We start from the raw sequence: 20,337 nt of genomic DNA, 5'->3' as shown, positions 1-20,337 counted from the left end.
CGAATCCTGGGAAATGTTCTTAAAGACGGGTTTCAGTCCTTTAAAAAGTTTAACATGAGAAAGGTGCACCCAGCCCTTGCGTCCTTCCAACTTCACGGCTGTACGGGTGGTGAGGAGGACCTGTCGGGGCTCTTTCCAACGAGGCTCCAGCGGACTTGATCTGTCAAAGTTCCGGACGAGCACCATCGAACCTGGAACAATCTCATGCGGTGCCACCTCGGTATTGTCTGGAAATGCGGCGGCAACCTGTGAACGACATGAGTTGAGGGCAGACATCAAGGAAGCTAGGTAATCTGTCAGCATATTACATGAAACATCAGTAATACTTCGGGGTCTAGGAGTACCCCACATGTTAGGGGGGCGGCCGAATACGACCTCATACGGGGACAGACCTGATCTGGAATGTGCGACCATGCGCATATAAAACAAAGCGACTGGCAGAGCTACTAGCCAGTCCACACCCTTGTCTTTACATATTTTAGCAATTCGAATTTTCAGAGTCTGATTATGTCTCTCGACTAGACCGGCTGCTTCAGGATGGCGTACACAATGAAACTTCCACTGGTACCCTAACATCAGGGAAACGTGCTTCATCAACTCGGATGAGAATGGCTGACCGTTATCAGAATATACGACTCTAGGGAGTCCATATCGAGGGAAAAATTCACGAACCAACTGCTTGGCAGTGGTCGCGGCTGTGTAATCTGGGACTGGATATGCTTCTGTCCATCTGGACAAAGCGCATACAACTACAAGGACATACTTGAAACCTCGACATCGCTCCATCTGAATATAATCCATCTGGAGGACCTCAAAAGGGTGGTCAGGGGGCTGGAAACCACCTTGTTCCACCGGGACACTTTTACCTGGATTAAACTGACAACATATCATACAGGTACGGACTTTCTGCTTGGCTGCAGCTCGTAAATGCTTGTTGAACCAAATGTTCTGGATACTGTCTAACATAGCTTTTTCTCCTAAATGTGCTGGACTATGTGCGGTATTAATAATGACTTGAACCATAGAGTCGGGGAGAAACCATGTAGCTCTACCCTTTGTTAACCATCCTTGATCTGTCTGGACCCCTCCTTGTTCAGACCATTTCTTGATTTCTTCAGGAGTAGCATGTAACTGGATATCTATGACATCTTGAGTAGGGTCCTTAACTGTCATACATGTAATCGGATCTGGAGTGTGTGTCATGTTAACTGGAATGTCTAGAGTCTGTGCTGTAAGCTTGGCTGTGCGATCTGCTAGATCATTACCTTGAGAAATAATGTCAGTGACTTTCGTATGTGCTTTGCATTTCATGATAGCGATAGATGTCGGTAAATGTATGGCATCTAACAGAGCTTGGATAAGGATACCATGCTGAATCTTGGTTCCATGAGAAGTCATGAAACCTCTCTCTTGCCAGAGCACTCCAAAGTCGTGTACAACTCCAAATGCGTAACGTGAATCTGTGTAAACATTAACTTTCAAGTTTTTGGCGTGTATACAGGCTTGTGTCAGAGCAACTAGCTCTGCTGCTTGAGCGGACAGGGTATCAATACGGTGTGTCTTGATAACTTCAGTGTCAGTAGTCACTGCATACGCGGCGACTAGATCTCCTGTACTAGTCCTCATACATGAACCATCCACATAAAGTGTCAGGTCAGGATCTGGTAACGGAATGTCTGTCAGGTCTTGTCTTGGCTTTGTCGTAATGTTAACTACTTCCACGCAATCGTGTGTGGCAGAATTTGAACTAACTGATGGTAACAGTGTAGCAGGATTCAGGATGTTGCAGCGTCTAATTTCTATGTGTGGTTGGAACAATGTCAATTCATAACCTGTTAAACGTGCAATTGTCAAGTGCTGTGTTTGTGTTCGGTTTAAAAGAACTTCCACGGAGTGTGGGACTTGTACTGTCAAGGAGTGTCCTAAAACTATGGAATCACTTTGTCTGATAGCTAGTGCTGTGGCTGCAACTGACTTGAGGCACGTAGGCAGAGCCTGGGCGACTGGATCTAATGTGCTAGAAAAATAAGCACAGGGCTTGTATTGTCCTGCTTGATCTTGTGTGAGAACAGATAATGCTGTACCTTCACGTTCAGTAACGAAAAGTGTAAAAGGCTTACTGTAGTTCGGTGTAGCTAGAACTGGAGCTTGGCATAAAGCTTTCTTTAACTCGTTGAAACTAAGTGTATGTTCAGATGTCCAAGGGAGGACAGTCGATACGGCTGCCTCCTGTGTCGTTAACTGTATCAGTGGTTTGGCTAGAAATGCATACTGTGGAATCCATTGTCTACAATAAGAAGTAAGGCCAATAAAAGCACGCACCTCCTTCTGGGTCTTGGGCTGTGGAAGATTCGCTATTAACTGGATACGGTCTGGTGTCAACTGCCTACCCCTCTTGGACAGTAAGTGTCCTAAGTAGACCACTTGCTGGACACAGAATTGAAGCTTAGAAGGTGACACCTTGTGCCCCATCTCGGCTAGGAAATACAGAACCGTCAGTGACGCTCGCTCGCAGTCACGTTCAGAACGGGCTGTGATCAGTAGATCATCGACATACTGGAGCAGGGCAGTGTCAGTTGGCATGTGAATGTTGTCTAGTTGTCTCTTGAGTGCTTGACTGTAAATACTAGGACTTTCTGTGAAACCTTGAGGAGCTCGTGTAAACATATAGCTCCTTCCATTTAAACAAAATCCGAAAAGAAACTGGCTGTCTGGATGGATGGGAACACTAAAAAATGCATTCTTGAGGTCTATGACAGTGAAGAACGTGGCTTCGGAATCAATGGCTGTCAATAGGGAAGAGATATCTGGGACAACTGGGTACTGAGGAATAATACATTTGTTAAGTTCTCGTAAATCAATCACTAATCGATATACTGGGGGTGCATTTGGATCAGTACGTTTCATGACTGGAATGATCGGAGAGTTACATACATTGGAGTCAGTTTCTACAACTACTCCTTGAGCCATGAGCTCGTCAATAATTTTGGATAAGGCTGCTACAGCCTCGGGTGGCAATCTGTACTGTCTGATTCGTGGTAACACTACACCTGGTTTGAGAGTCACACGATGGGGTGTGATTTGCATATAACCTACATCAGTTGGACCTTGCGCCCATAAATGCTGCGGAACTTTAGACAGTCTGGAATCAAAATCTCGTAATACATAGTGACCCTTAAAGTCACGTAGGAACAATCGTATTCCCTCTGGGGAACAACATATAACGGCACCTAACTCTTTCAGTGTTTTAATGCCTAATAGATTTTCTGGGCATGACTTAGTAAGTAACAGATCAGTAGTGCGGGACAATGGACCTACTTCTAGAGTGACTGGCTTTGAAATCTCATTAACGATAGGCTTTCCTGAAAATCCAAGGGAAACATTTCTTGAGCCTGAGAGCGGAGCCCCTGGAACTTCGGCGTTACTAATTGTGGTCCTACTTGCCCCTGTATCAATCAAAAACTTTCTGTCTTTCCCTAATACTTGACTGTGAACATAGGGACCTTCTTGATCTACAGGTATCTCGATGAGAGGCAAGCCTACCTCCCTCTCTAGGCTGTTTCATGAATATGGCTGGTACTCTGGATACTCAGACTGTGCATACTGGTACATTTGCGATGTGACATGCTGTGTTGCAGCAATAGGCTGCGGTACTGTAACTGTCTGTTGTGCATTCTGTGACTGAGGAGTCTGTGAAACTTGTTCTTGTCTAGGCGGACGTGGTCTTTCTTTAGTCTTACCAGTAGCTATGTTATGTTTCAGAACTGCACACTCATTTATAAAATGACCTGGCTGTTTACAATAATTGCAGTTCCCTTTAACGGGAGCTGTAGGATGACTGGCTTGATTCGGACCCCTCTTCTGACTGTCTTGAGGAACAGATTGTGCAACTAGCACTTTCATTTTCGTGTCTTTCATACGTTTTCTCTCGTGTTCTTGTTCTTCCCTGATTCTATTCTGGTGATACTGGAGCATCTGGAGCATCTGGGACGGAGTATTTGCTTGCCAGGTGCTTTCGACTTTCAGAACTCGGTTTTTAACTTGTGGACTTGAATTCTCGACTAATTTAGTAACGAAAAGGTGAGGGTATGACTCACTACTTGTCTTGAGGCCACTGTTGATACTAAAGCACTTTTCAAACCTAGAATAAAAATCACTAATATCTTCATCTTGTTTCTGTTTACAGGCTGAGATTGCATCCCAGTCTTCCTTTCTAGTTGTTAATAATCTGGGTAAAACTTGAATCAATAATTCTGGTAATTCTTTACATTTCTCTCCAAGACCAGTACCTGGTACACGTATCTTATCTTCAGCTTCTAGGACTGCCCAATCTATCTTTTTCTCTCCCACCTCCCATTCTTTTTCCTTTAGCTTTTCATACACCCCTGCGGGTAGCAGAACCTTTAACATTTTAATGATATCTGGGTAAGTGTATTCTCCCATACGGAGCATGTCTTTTAATTCTCTATGGAACCCTGCTGGATCTTTATCATGACAGGGAATTAATTTCTTCATCTCGAGAAGTTCCATCTTTGTTATAGGAGTATATACAAACACTCGTTGCATTTCGCCACCCGTTCCTCTGACTGGGTGGACTTCTCGTAACGGATTCTGTCTGTCTATGTAGAATGATTTACTTTCTGGGGGTGAGACATGAACAAAATGCGGGTTCAAGAATGTTCTATATTTATGACGTTGTTCTAGAATGACACTAATTAAATCGGTACCTAGACCTCTCCATTTGTACTGGAGTAACTCGTTCAGGATATCATGTAACGGGCCTGGATCAGAATGTTGACCCTCATACAGAGTAATGAGGTGCTGAATCATATACATACCCACCAGTCGCTGCTCGGCTGGGGGCATTTTCAGAAACATTTGTGCCACTATTTCGTCTGGAAAAGTGGTAGAATCAGTAATCCATCTGACTGCTGATCGGACTAGTTCCTGTTCATGCATAGTACTTAACTCACTGTAACCGATTCGTGATTTCAGAATGTGATCGGTAGCTTGAAATACTTGTTCTAGGGAACCTTGTTCTGGTGCTGGATGATGGAAAATAGACTTGTGTTCTAGACGTAAATGGCGATCTGGAAATCTGGGTTTTCCTACATACGCTATTCTGGCAGTATTCTCCTCATCTTCCTCTTCAGGATCAGAGGTACTTTCTTTCTCGCTTACTTGTGCTGCTTTACGCTGTTCGTGTATCTTTATTATCTCTCTACGGATTTTCTTGTACATACTTTCCATGGCACCAATGGTATTGTGCTTTCCTTCGGCTATATTATCACTCCACTTTGTCAGAGTTTTCATTTCTTCCGGGTCTTTAGACGGGTAATCTTGTTCTCTTATTAGACAGTTAATTAAGAACTTTAATATCATGCGCTGAATCTCGGCTTTCCTTTGAGACATGGCATCACTAATACTTTGTGGGTCATCCCCTGTACGGATGAAACGATATATCCTGTCTAGATCTTCTTTCATATTCGGCAAGGTGACTAGATACTCGGTCACTCTCCTTACGCGTACGGAATATAAAACCATATTAAACTCGCCTGGAACTGGGTCATAGACACATTCGCCAAGGGTTTGCCTGATTTCTGCAACAGACTTATTACTCTTGGGAGTACGCTGTGATGCTTGAGCATGTAATTCGAGTGCTGATAAACGCTTGTATGGCGGCGGAGTTTGAGGAAGACCTCCTCCTGCGGCCCCTAAACTAGAATCATCAACTGATGCTTTTCGTCCTGGCAGGGTGGGTAATTGTAACGTGGGCTGGACTTGTATGGCGGGCTGACCCGGGGGGGCTGTTAAGGGCACCCCGGTATCTGGAGGAGCAGGAATTACCTGATTTACAGGGACTGGCGGAGCGCGAACAGGAATTGCATATTCGGGGACTGTGTCGTCCAGATAGGACGAAATAAAAATATCAGCAGCGGTCGGTTTGTGACGTAGCTTGGTCGGAACTAATGGTGGCGGGAAATTACTGGATGCCTCTGGGGTCGCTTTTGGCAAGCCCTCAGCAAGAAGAGGATACATACCCTTAATGAGGGCATTCCTCTGTCTGTCTAATTGCTCAGTTCTAACTCGTTCACCTATCTCGATTAATTCTCTTTCTTGGGCTCGTTCTTGGGATTCTCTACTTAGTTCTGACTTTCTGATTTCTCTTTCTGTTCTTTTATGAGCTTCTTTACGCCATAACTCGATGGCATCTTTCTGTGATTGTCTGGCTTTCTTTTTCCATAATGCTTCTTCTACTCGCATGATGCATTCGGCATCCCATGTACCCGATACGGGCCATCTATACTTTTCTTCTAACTGTTTGGTATACTCTACCCATAAATCTAGATACAATATGGCACTTATGCCATGTTTCTGATACATAAAGTGACCTGGACTGTCCCTGGGCGGGACGGGAACTGCTGCTTCCAGCAGACCCTTTCTAGTCTTTAACTGACGTAACTTGGAAAATATGGGCATGACTGAACTGTAATCTAGACACAATACAATACACAATAAACACGATACTTATTTCCCATTCATACCACGACATTAGAATACATAAAAAACAGTTAAAATAACAGTTCGAACAGAATACCACCTGAAAATACTTGAAATTTCTCGAGAACAGAACTGACTAGAACAGAAACTAGATGCACTGCTGAAACAGTACGAAACTTACCGGTCTCTTAAAGAGACACGTCAGGACCCGCATCCACCGAAGTGGACACTTCGTTTGTGGGACTGTGTACCACCAACCCACAGACCAGAGTCAATTAAATCGACCCTGTCTAGATACCACCCCAGTAACGGTACTCACCGGGCAGCAAGAACGGAAGGCCTCGGACTGGACTGGACTGCTACGACGACAACGACGAACTTCGGACTTCGGACTTCAGTTACGGGTGGACCTCCGGATACCTCGGACCTTGGACTCTTGGCTTGGGCTCTGGTCGGGACTCGCCGCGTTCCTCCACCGTCTCGTCTGGATGCTGGACCGCCTCCTCCGTCTCCTCCGTGGGCCTGAGGGATACTTGAGCAGAAATATCTGCCACTGCGCAGAAGAGTTCCGTCACGACTGCAGAGGGTCAGGGGGTCGGCGTGGCTTCACCGACGCGTGGGGAAAGGGCAAGTCCCTGTTCGGGCGCCATTATGTGGTATATAAATAAATAATACCGGATCTATTTTTGAATGAATGAATGAATAACAGATAGCTCAATAAATAAGAGTCAAGATTCGAGGTAGTAGGAGTTTTGCAGGTTTAATACAGCATAAGGACAGGAACAGGACAACCTGCATAGGAATAGGATGACAGGGCCCAGCAGCTGCTGGGGCTGGGATGAGCGCGCTAACTTTTAATAACAATACACGAGCATATATACATAGCGCAAACACATAGCATTACATTGCAGTAGGCGTAGCAGTGGGTGGAGCAGAAGGCGTGACGCGTAGCAGTCGCGAAAGATAAGAGTAAAAAGAAGGTGTAACTCAGACATGTGATGCAAACGTAACAGAATATGTCATGAATGGGCGGAAACATAGGAGGGGGCTACCTAAGGAGCCGGGACCTCTAACCTAATGGTGCGCACAAACTGGTAATGACGTGTTACGAGGAGAAGCTGGGGGCTATGAACTCTGTGCTAGGAGCAGAGACTAAAGTCTGGAGGGTCGGAGCGACATGTACCTAAACCCTATCTAGTATCTGATGTTTAGGGAACATGTTGATATAAACTAGAAGTCATGAGGGGAAAAGCTAACTGACTCTAAGACTGAAGCAGGCATTTATTCTACATGTAGTGCGTGATGAAGAATATTAAATGACCATTAAATACAGTATTTCTCTTAATATGGAGCCGAATAGGCTAGACAATGACGGAAACTATTGATGCAGTTCAGTAGCTTAGGAATGCAGAGAAGGAGGACTAAACTGATAACTGGAATCATAACATAGTCTTGGCAGACTCAGAGACTGAGCCAAGCTGCACCGGGCACTGTGAGGCAGGAAGTAAGTGAAAGGTCGAGGATACAGGTGGGGGCTGTATCGCTCCTCAGCGAGGCTTCAGGAGACAGGGGCTGAATCTGATGTCCGGGCCCTGTTGAGGCCTGGAAACGGGGACTTTATAATGAAATAACGTGCACACTGAGAAGCGTGGCAACATTACTTTACATAAGCCTGATATTCGTAGTATTCACGGGGACTGGAAAATGACATACCAGAGGTGGACACAACTGTAATTGCGTCTTGAATCGGACATGGGGAATACATATGCATATTGGTCATGCACACATAACATATGATGGATGACACGTAGGGACACAGAACATGGCAAAATTTACTTTTCCACAACTTCAGGGAGGACGCTTTCCATTAGCTGTGTTTTCTGATGATGTATCGCGCCGGCCCCTGTCCAACAACAGAACTTTAGATCCAAACAGACTCCCTCTCTCACCGGAAGTGAAACCAGGCCACGCGGAGACTTTCACAACACAAGTCAGGAATGCATTTTTCTGTAAAAAAAACACACTTCTTCCTCCTAATTTATCAAATAAACGACTCACTGAAGAACGGGGGCCAGCTTCGATCGGTAAACAACTTTTACTTTTTTACTTTGCGATACCATTACAACGCATGCATTACCACACATGCGTTGTACATCGCAGAGTCATTACTACAGTAAATGACCATACGTTTTAAAGAAATTTAGATGATCCACGCCGTTGTAAGGAAACGGAGGCTGTTCCGTTTCCTCACAACGACATGAAGCAGGAACCAGGAGGAGAGAGGAACCATGAGGAGCGAGAGGTAAGAAGGATTGGGCGTGGGGTGGGAGTTACTTTTCTAGGATTTAGGTGGTGCAGTGGTGTTTGGGTAGTGTAGGGGGTCGAACTGTTAGTGTTTTAGGGTAGTGCGCGGTGTTTGGGTAGAGCTGGGGGTAGTGTTTTATGGTTTAGGGTAGTGCAGTGGTGTTTGGGTAGTGTAGGGGGTCGTGCTGGGGGTAGCATTTTAGGGTAGTGCAGTGGTGTTTGGGTAGTGTAGGCGGTTGTGCTGGGGTAGTGTTAGGGTTTTGGGGAGTTTAGTGGTGTTTGTGCAGTGTAGAAAGTCGTGCTTGGGGGCTAGTCTTTTAGGGTTTAGGGTAGTGCAGTGGTGTTTGGGTAGTGAAGTCGTCGTGCTGGGGGTAGTGTTTTTGGGTTTAGGGTAGTGCAATAGTATTTATGTAGGGTAGTGTTTTAGGGTATAGGATAGTGTAGAGGGGTAATTCTGGATAGTGTACATGTAGTGAGAAGACTGTCACTTACCGTAGAAACGTTTGCCACAATGATACTATGCATGTCTTTGCGTTGTAATGGCATGCGTGGTAAAGGCATAGTTGTTGTAAAAGTTTGCGTTGTAATGGTATCTCGTTATAATTGAGAACGCATACTAATACCAGTGTTGTAATGGTACACGTTGTATTAGTATGCGTTGTAAAGAGCGCTATTCGCTTCGATCTTCACAACGCAAGGTTTTTGTTTTTTTATTTCAACCAGAGCTCCCACAATCACAGATATTCCCAAGCAGGCTTCGTTTTATTTCACTTGTATCTCAATTTGGCACCAGCATGTTAAACTCTGATATTTTAATCATTGTCTCTAGAACGTTTATAAACTTTGCTCTCACCAATGTACTGCTCGCTCAGTAAAAGGAGTTTTCAAGCAGTCTACCTATCACACGCTCACACCACTCAGCCCTCAAGCAGCAGCAGAGATCACCAGAGAAGAGACACCATGCGCGTGCACATCTGCTGTCCAGGCGTGTGCACATCTGTTCACCTTCGGAATAAAAATCAACAACATTAGATCTCGCAAACTGACCGTGCATGTGCTGCGTTGCTAGGCGAGACCTAAAGACCCACAAGCTGGTGGATGTGTTTAGTAGTTTGCCGAATGTTCTATAGATATGACCATGTAAACAAGGAATCATCACAAATTAAATTGCTCCTGTGAAAATAAATAAATGGGGTTTTCCTCAAAGGCCATTCTCACTGATTGGAAGCACCAGGTGTAGGTCCTGAATTAAACCATGCAAATGATGTGTGCAGCTGCTGGTTAAAAATTATCTGGATGACCTTCAACAAACAACTAAAAAACAGGATTTTTTTTTCTTCTTTCTGTTTTGGAATCACCCAAGGGATATGTAGCAAGTGTCTGCAACAATCAAGATGCTATCATACCACTATTATGTTCTCAGAGCAAACATTCTTTGAATTGCGGACAGTTTATTACTTATAAGAGTTGTGGTACAGGATGGAAGACACGTTGGGCCGTGCTCCATAGATTCTAATGTTATTTTGTACAGAACCTTTCTCCCTCTGGAAGTATTCATGCCCCTATATTTTAAGAGAAACATCTGAGGTGACCCACCAAACTAAGGTTTTCAGTGTACAAAAATTGACATTTGAAAAACCTGATCTTTTAGAATTTCATTTCAGTAGAGAATATTTGCATATTTTTTGTTAATTCTAGAAATCTGATTAGAATTCAAAATGTGTTTTTTCATGAATACACTTTAAGAGGACCGCAAACTTTCAGATTTTGCCATACAGTGAGTACTCGCATTAGAGCAAATGTTCATATTTCCTAAGTCATATATTAAAATGCCTTTCGATGATCTTGCAAGTATAATTTAGTAAGTAAGTGTAGAGAAGAGGTTTGGTGCAGCGGCCAGGGTGGCTGACTCCGAAACCCGGGGGCTCATGGTTCAATCCCCGGTGCCAGTGGCAGATCAGCCCAGCACCATGTGACTGGGCAATAGCTCGCCTAATCTTCCCGACTACCCCCAGTGCCTTGACGCCCTTGGGTAATTGTTTGCGCTTTACATATACTGGACATTTACATTTCATTTCCACAGAATATCTGCTGTATAAAAAGGCCCGGGCATGTTGAACTATGTTTGTATTCCTGATCTATCATAGTTTAGAATCGCATGTTATCGGAGAAAGAAGCCAACAAAGAGGATGCAGAAGTACAGAAGATTGTACTGAATTACAGAGAGTGAGTCCTGGGTGCAAGATGGCCCAGAACAGAACTGCTAAGGTTTCCCTTCTTGCTGCGTCGGAGTTCCCATCTCTTTTGATATACAGGAAGTACATAGAAAGTGTATAAAAGAAAGGGAGAATTATATTTAAAACCAGAAATGGACGAGTTTTGACGGATATGTGCTAAAAAGGGTTCAAGTGAGAAAATAAAAAGAAGGGGCAGGAGAGGGCAGCTTTGACGTACACCACGGTGTAGGTTGAAAGCTTGAGATATAAGACCATTAACTACTACAGAGACTTTAGGAGATGAATATAACAAAGATATCAATGAATTTAGAGCCCAAACCAAATGAAGGGCTTTAAATTGAAAAGGCCAATTAACCCTGTCAAAAGCCTTCTCTGCATCGATAGAGACAGCGTCAAGTGGGTATGAAAGAGAAGAGGCTTTATTTAAAACGTAAAAAAATAAACGAGAGTTGTCAGATGTTAATCTACCTTTAACGAGTGCTATATAAATACAAACCTTTGCCCTCCTCTATCCTTCTAAATCCAAATAACTGACTAACCTATCCACCACTTAAAATGTACTTGCATGTATCACTATACTAATTCAATACTAATCCTCTATGGGTCCCGGAGTAGTGCGCAACTTGCCGAAAAAGCGCTTCGACGCCTCGTCTGGGGTAGTAAGCGCTATATAAATGCAATTACAATACAATACAATGTTAAGGGCATGGCTCACGGATATTGTGGTTTTCCTGCTTGCCCATGTTGAATACATTTGTGATTTCTCTGTTAACTCATTCTAAGGGCGAAAGGGGCAAAAGCAAATCAACATCATATTACTTCTATTCCTTGTACAGTTAAAATGTTTTCAAGGTCTTGTTTAGCACAGCTTTGCACTCACTATCTATTTTTTATTTGTGCTTTACCCATATTATAATTGTTTCATTTATGTTTATGCTAATGGAAGTTTAATTTTGGGTCCTTTATAATCTAACAGCTGCTTAACATACAAGAAGTCAGAAAGATGTGATTGTTTTTTGAAAATCGATTTGACATTAAAAACCAGCTGTCCAGAGAATAATCTTCCCATGTCAGCTAACTTCTTTGCAAATACATCTAGAAATAGGCACTTGCATACTACAGAATCCAATTGCAACTTGATGGAATGAATACCAGGAAAAAAAAGTCAACCTTGATATTTTAACCTATGAAAGAAGGTGAATCAGTGTTACTAATATGAAAATGTTATAATGGAACGTAGGCAACCTTGAACCATGGTGCACGAATGCCTCCATTGCATGTAGGATTGTTTTTATGCAGGAAGGCACACCTTCCTGCACAAAAAAAGAATTCTACAAGGCATTCTCTGTCTGTGTGTGCTGCAGGGTGCAACACATATAGAAGGGGAAACAAAATAAGGAGAAATAAACCTATTTCTCGTTGTTACGCCCACCTCCAGGATGCTATGGATTTGGCACTGCATCACCTTACGCAAAGCCACGCATGGTGGCTATGCGTGGCATCATAAATCTGATTGAGAGTCCTGTATCTCACATGTACCACTTTACATGGCGCAAAAGTGACGCACGGCTGTCATAAATAAAACTTTTTTTTTTATTGTCTTAGGGCGGGCTGGCCATATGATAAGGCATAGATACCCTTCAACTGTTGATGGTTGACCTGGTTACGAGACCAAGGAAATTGCAGGCAGGAATCAGCCCAGCTGTGGCCTTTCATAATCCTGTATGAAGCAGAATCATTATCGTTCAGCCTCAGACGCTGCCGTGTAATACAAGGAGGTTCTGTGGCCTGGTATTTGCAATGATGGAAACCAGTGCTGGGTGAAGGAATGGGTGAAGGTGTTAACTGGGTTAGATAATGGTCCGAGGGAAACATCCATTACGACGCAACTTTTACAACGCAGTTATTACAACGCATTGCGCTGGAGGGCGCTCTAGGATAGGGAATAGGTTAATTACTATCCAACACCTTCCCTATTATCCACGGGGACTGGATTTGGAATAGTAAATTAAATTATTCACTATCAGGCGCCCCCCAACGCAATGCGTTGTAACGACTTGCGTCGTAAAAGTTGCGTCGTAATGGCATGCGTTGTAACGACATACATCCATGGTCAGACTAGCATGTCACTGTATTTGATTATTTCTCAATTCTTAATTTTACCAATAAAATAATTCATACATAGGTTACAGCTGGCACTGGGTATAACATGTGGACGGAAATAGTCTGGTTCATGTTGGTCCAGGGTAGCTCCCAATCCTATGAGGCTAGCATTCACTCTGGGGTTTATAGTGTGGCACCCAATTAGAACACGTGGTTTACATCAGCAGTGCGACAAGTGATTTAATCAAACACTGGCTGACACTCATCAGGTCAGGTCTGTTTTTACCTTGTGAGGTGTTTCCACAGAGTGAGGCAAAGTGTTGTGTGAATCTAGCATGTTAGCTGGCCATGCTTGGAAAGAGCAGCAACATGATGCATTCGCTGGTGCACATACCGATCTCAGGGCCCGATTCACAGAATGAACTTAAGACAAAATCCTAAACTTACTACTATTTGGTGTTCACAGAATGCACTTACTTCTTTCGAAATTCACAGAGTGAACGTACTACTTTCGGGATTCACAGAATGAACTTACTACTTTCGGTATTCACAGAATAGATTTAAGACTACTAACTTTACGTCCGAACTCGGGCTGGAAATTCCGGCCCGGAGGCGGAGCTTTGGCTTGGGGGCGGAGCGTGCGGCTTGGAGACTGAGCTTCCGGCTCGGAGGTGGGGATTTAGCCATGGCTGAAATCTCCACCTCTGGGCCGCAAGCTGGAAGCTCCGCCTCCGGGCCGGAATTTCCGGCCCGAGTGCGGACGTAAAGTTAGTAGTCTTAAATCTATTCTGTGAATACCGAACGTAGTAAGTTCATTCTGTGAATCCCGAAAGTAGTAAGTTCCATCTGTGAATCCCGAAATGAGTAAGTGCATTCTGTGAATACCAAATAGTAGTAAGTTTAGGATTTAGTCTTAAGTTCATTCTGTGAATCGGGCCCTGAGTTTCTTGTGGGCTAGTTCCATACCTTCATGGGAAATAATGTATCTAGCAAAATTCAGTGAGGATTATGGAAGTGAGCATTCTTCCCTGTTTAGAGTGAGATCCGCCTTGCGGAGGGCACCGCAGACTGAAGTTCTTCTCAATCTCCAGTCGTTCCAGACACTGAGAAGTCAGTACTATAGTTCTCACGTTTTGAGATGCACTGAATGATCATTTTCTTTTCCTCTGAAGTATTTTGGCTGCAGATGAAACACTGTACTTTGATATATACATCTCTATGGCCATATGTGTGTGACAGTCCTGTTGCATTCTTGGAGATTCTTTAACCTCCTAACAACATCCTTTACTGTTAACTTTTGAGAAGAAAGAAACTTCACAGAGTCGAGGAGGTACATCTTGAGTGGGAGGAGCAGGGGGTCTCGGTCTCTGAATATCCACATTGGGTTGTCTCAAAGTGACACATATACTGCTCTCTTCCCCAACATTTGGAGCAACTGTTGAAGCTGATGAAGTGCATTTAGACACCAAAGGCCATATGTATGAAGGCACCCATTTGCGAATCTCAAATAGCGATTTTTAAGAAATCGCTATTTGAGATTTGCAAATTGGTATGTATGTTTTTGCGATTTCTTAAAATCCCTTAATTGCGATTAGCAAATTTTGAATCGCAATTAAGGAATACTTTCCCATTCATTTCTATGGGCCAGGAGGCCCATAGGAATGAATTGAAAGTTATTCTCAATTTGCGATTCGCAATTTGCGATTCGCAATTTGCTAATCGCAAATTAGGAATAATTCCAAGGGTGCAGGGGTGTCCAAAGGACACCCTGTTGGGCCTCTGAAATTAGCATAGGTGCACATGTGGTGCACATACATGCCCTAAGGGAATGTATGTGCTTCACAGTGTACTTTGAAAAATGCAAAAAAGTGCATTTTTTCAAGGAATTCGCAAATTACCACCAACTTGAAGTTGGTGGTAATTTGCGATTCCTTAAGGCCAATTTGCATTTTTCAAATGCTTCTTACATTGCATTTAAGGAATGGCAAAATTTGCGATTCCTTAAATGCAATCGCAAAATAAGGAATCGCAAAATTTGCGATTCCTTATTTTGCGATTGCATTTAAGGAATCGCTAAATTTGCCATTCCTTAAATGCAATCGCAAAATAAGGAATCGCAAATTTTGCGATTCCTTATTTTGCACGCAGATATTGCATTCGCAAACGCCGAAATTCTGCGAATTTCTGAGTTTGCGAATGCAGTTTGGCTTGATACATATGGCCCCGAGTGAATAATGCCCTGTATAGCAAATTGCATATTTCACCCTTTTTCTTGGTATTTTGTTCTAGTTTACTGTACTGGAATTGTTGTACCACAGGTTATATGGACTCATCATGTGCTGTCTCATTTGTCTTTCCAGTAGCTTTCTCAGGACTTGTAACAGCCTATGGACAAGCTTTGATACTAGGTGGTATGGGAGTGGCCACGTGTGGGTTAAGACAGCACAGATCCACCTTGATAGAAAACCTGAAGCTAAACAGACATTAATTAATTAATTAATTGTGGGTTTCCAAAGCACTAGAATCAACTCCCGAAGGAGTATCTCTGCGCTGTAGACTGCTGGGGAACCCGTCCTGGCTTTCCCTGTGAGGTGGTCCCTACTGGGTATCTCCAAGGTGAAACCAGGCATCCCCGGCGTATGTGGGGGGCTGTTGGGGAGATGAGGCAAGCTAATGCCCAGAGTTGCCGAGTGTGATCCCTGGTTAGAGTAGGCACCGAGGCGAGAATTATCGAGTCCGCTGACCCTGGTCCACGACCCTGCCGCGTCGGGGATAGAACCCTGGTCCCGGGCCGTCCTCTGCTTCCGGGTCTGCTGCCGCTAACCAGTGAGCTACACCACTCCACGACCCACCCTTTACATATGTTGTGTTTTAAAGTGGTGTACAAATTTTGTGTTTCGGATGGCTGATGCTCGATGTCACCTGACAATTTGCTAGATTCTTCCTAATGAAATTAAATGAATTCGTACTTGTATAGCGCACTTATACCTTGAGGTATCTTGGCGCTGTAAGCATACCGCTGTGGAACCCTTCCTGGCTTTTCCCTGTGAAATGTCCACTCCTGGGCACCCCCAAGGTGAAGCCAGGCATCCCAGCGCTGTTGGGGCTTTTGTGGAGATTAAGCAAGCTATTGCCCAGAGTGGGACCCATGATTGGAATAGGCACCGAGGCGAGAATTATCAGGTCCGAGGAAATTGAGCCCAATACCCACCGAGGCGGGAATTGAACCCTGGTCCCTGGCCAGACCTCTGCATCAGGGTCTGCCGCTCTAACCATTGAGCCACACTTCCCCACATGATGCTAACTTATCACCCAGTAATGGGCCAGTCATAGAACATTTATCGGAATGTCCAGAACAACCTGTAACCCCCTCCCTCACTACCTAATAGCTAGAACATGCTTTCATTCCGAAAAGGTCTAAGGCTCTCCTTAAAAGACATAATGCAAATATTTGCAGTTAAGACTGTGTGGTGCAAGACCCTCTTGGAGGAGAGGGGGGACAAAGTTATCATAGTGTTGTCCTTGCATCACACAACTTAACGCAAGGGCAAAGTAACACTAATGTCAAAATTACCTATTAACTTATGGCCACCTTGTGTGGCCCTGCGTTGCTTGGTAAATCTGCAGAAGTGCAAGTCGCTGTCTTGCATCGCTGTACCCTGGAAAGGCATTTCATCGCTGGAGTGTGGGAATTCCCACACATCCACCCATGCATTTTAGCGCATTGCCAGATTTCCCATGAGTGGTAGACTTGGGAGTACAGCAAAATGCTGTGCCTTCCTAAGGGAGGCATAGCGAAGAAAACAAGGGTTTATTTCTCCTTGTTTTTTCCTCTTTCTACATTTGTAGATTCTGCAGCACACATAGAAAGGGAAAAATCCCCAAAGGATTGTTTTCGTATAGAAAAACAATTCTTCTTCTGCCACCTGTCAGCCCCTAGTAAATGGTACCCAGGGCATGGTGACCAGGGAAGACCCCTGAGGGCTGCAGCACTTATTGTGCCACCCTCATGGGCCCTGTACCCGGGCACCCACACACTGCCTGTGCAGGCTGAGTGCCTGAGTACAGAACTAAAACGAGAGTCGACATGGCACACATCTCTGTGTGCCATGCCCACAGAACCCACTGCCCTGGCATACTTCAGTCACCCCTCTAGCTGGGTGCCCTATGCCAGAGGTGAGGGCACAGGTGCATGAGCCCTGTGCCACTACAGTACCCAGGGCCATTCCTGGGCACTGTAAGTGCAGTGATGCCATTAAGAGTATATGGTGCTGGGAGGTTGTCATCATGAACTCTACAGCACCATAATGGCTACACTGAAGACTGACAAGTTTGGTACTAAACTTCTCAGCACATTAAACCCGCACTGATGCCAGTGTGGGATTTAATGTACAATGCACCAGAGGGCATCTTAGAGATACCCTCCAAAACCCGAACCTACAATCCACGTCTGGGCTGAGTGGCTGCAGAGGCTGCCACACAGCAGACATGTTGCTGGACCCCTGGGTGGAGAGCCCCCCGCTCTCCTGGGCCTGCAACAATTCACATCCTGGGCGAGGTGCTATGTCTCCTCCCCCAGGATGGACAGGGGGAAGCTTCAAAGGCATGCCGCTTCTGAGAGCTTCTCCAGACCATTTGCTGTACCCAGCAACTGGCCCCCACCCGTTCAGCCCCCACTCTGGCGGGAAGACTGGCAGGAAAAACTACGTCACGAAGGGGGGTGTGCCAACCTTTGCCAACTCCACCCCTCAGGTGGAGGAGGCGAGGTGAAGCACGACCCTGGGCTCCGGCCATCTTGTAGATGGGGAGCCCTTCCCAATCCCAGCTAGGCTCCTGTAACATAACCAGGCGTGGTCGGGTCGGGTCAGTAAATGATGGCTACCAGCTCTAAAGAATGTAAGAAAGCATTTAACATGCATACGCTGGAGTTACACGCTGTAAAGGACAGAAAGATAAAACTTACCCGTTATGATTATTACATGAATCAGCATTACTTCCGCATAGACTCCAGGCAACATTTCCCCAGTCGCACGTAGCTTTGCTCTCAATGATTGCCATGTAATAACAATGAATTACCTGGTTTTCGAAGCCTGATGATCTAGAAGCCAATTTTAATACATGCCCTGACATGTTTGATTTTCCACCTTACAGAAATCGGACAGCCCCACCAAACTAAGAAGTCCAAGCAATTCTGGAGCCCTCCAGGTACAAAGGGTAATCTGACATGCTCTCACAATCTCTTGACTGATAGCTATCAATTACTGACCCGACCACGCCTGGTTATGTTACAGGACACCATCATCCTGAGACTTAAAAAGAATACACCATCTTATCCCAGGCGCCCTGTGCCTTACGGATCACAAGTAAGCCTTAATGCCAACCATTTTTAGACACAGCGCCCTACAGTTTCAGTCAGAGACGGACTACATATATGATTCCAAATTTCTGTTCACAGGGAATAAAAGTGAATGACCTTGGGAGAATGAGCTGAATGAACAATGAGGTAAGACGGCTCCAGCTGCGAGAGCGGATGTATTTTAGAGGTCTTAATAGATTATGAGAGGAGTAAGACACTATGTTTTTCTTTTTGCAGAGTTTTTTGGACCTGAGGAGAATCCCTTATGTTTGGAATTCGAAATGCGTCGACCACGTTCTTTTTAGGCCAATCGAGTCAAGCTATCGTCTGAAAAACTTTCTGATTTCTGTATTTTTGGATGGCCTATTGTAAAATATGCAAATATAGCATATATAGTGTGTATTTCTAAATTTTTGTGAGATTTATGTTTTGAAAATAATAGTCACAGGCACCCTAGGTTGGGTTTTTACTGAATTTAAAGAAGTTGTTTGTGTGAATGGGTGAATGAGTTGTCTACCAGTATGAATGTTTCACTAGTTGTGAGTCTGAAGGAGAAAATGTTGTGGAAAGCGAGTTGAGATGGTGATAAGAATGATGTGGAATACATTGTGAGAGTCTTCTTTGTAGGGATTAATGCAAATTGTGGTTTATGAATATTGTATGTTGTAAAGGTGTCCAGATTCTATAGAGAAAATTGTAAAGTTTAAAAATAAATAGATTAATTTAAACTGAAAGATTGGTTTAGAAGGAGTGGTTTAATTCTGTTTCTTCTTCCGCAATTGATTAAAAAAAAGCGGCAGTACTGGCAATTGTTGTTCATTTTGATTTAAAACTTTACACCATGGATACTCGCAAAAATGTTCCCAGGGGCCAAAAACTTTGGTCTGTGATGTGCCCGAGGGTCACATTGATGCCAGCTGGGTAGCAGTCGAGAGAAGGGCTTGGGGGGATTGGTAGTAAAGTGGGTGTTGGCAAAGCGAAGGATATAGATCTAGTGGCTGAATTGAACAATATGAAACCAGAAAACTTTGGACTAATCCTGCCTTCTCCGCTTTACCAAGTTCTTTAATTTCACTTTCCTTCCCATTTCTTCAATATCGCATATAAGAGGAACTCGAAATACATGTTTTTGGGGTTTGTGCCATACAAAACCATCTATGTTTAATTTAATAAACTATAATAATGTTAATGTATCATAGGAATCCAGGTTTCCCAATGACTGCACATAACAGCTGACTTTGCCTCTTTAATGCACTATGGGCGTTGTTGTCAGGGTTGGGGGAAGAATTCATGTTTCTAAATTCATGTTTGAAAACTATCATTTTTAAATGACTACTTCTCAATGCACTGACATAATAAAGTGTCCTAAGGTGAAAAAGTACTGCATGTTAATTAAATACACTTTTTGAATCTGGAAAAGACTCATTTTTACACTGTTGCTGCAAGAAGCCTTTAAACTTGACGGTGTTTCTTAAGGTAAGCACAGGTCTCCCTAGTTACTTTCTTTAACACCAATTAACCTTATTAGAGATTGGGATTCCTGACATAATTTTAGGAATATCTGTCATTGATTATGTACATCAAGGTGTGCGTACCAGACGTTTCCTTATCAGCATGTAAGGTTAAAGGACGCCAATACAGACTACACTATTTTGGTTATATGTCTATTTAATATTATTTGGCCTTTGTATGGTAATAAATAGACACTTGTCCCAGACTGATGTTGCATTAGGTGTTATATCTATATCATTAGCTTAATGACGTGACACTTTCACAGTTCTTAGAATGATACGGTCAGACAACATCTACATCAATGGCAGACATGACAGTGATTCT

The 20,337-nt window shown here is 43.9% G+C and overlaps 1 protein-coding gene across 2 annotated transcripts in view; it reads left to right on the top strand.

Moving 5' to 3' along the window:
• The window catches only part of LOC144762158 (zinc finger BED domain-containing protein 5-like), a 237,153-nt gene that overhangs the window by 109,569 nt on the left and 107,247 nt on the right, over positions 1-20,337 (top strand). The window contains exon 4 of one of the 2 annotated variants that reach the window (XM_078647315.1): positions 18,739-19,387. The exons of the other annotated variant lie outside the window; for it this stretch is intronic. The gene's annotated coding sequence lies outside the window, so the exon portion shown is untranslated. Of the gene's footprint in view, positions 1-18,738; positions 19,388-20,337 lie in introns of those variants that run through there. 2 annotated transcript variants of the gene reach the window in all.

Source organism: Lissotriton helveticus, chromosome 6, assembly GCF_964261635.1.
Source record: "Lissotriton helveticus chromosome 6, aLisHel1.1, whole genome shotgun sequence".
NCBI lineage: Eukaryota > Metazoa > Chordata > Amphibia > Caudata > Salamandridae > Lissotriton > Lissotriton helveticus.
Note: the sequence above shows the minus strand (reverse complement) of the source record. Positions and strands in the feature narration are given on the sequence as shown.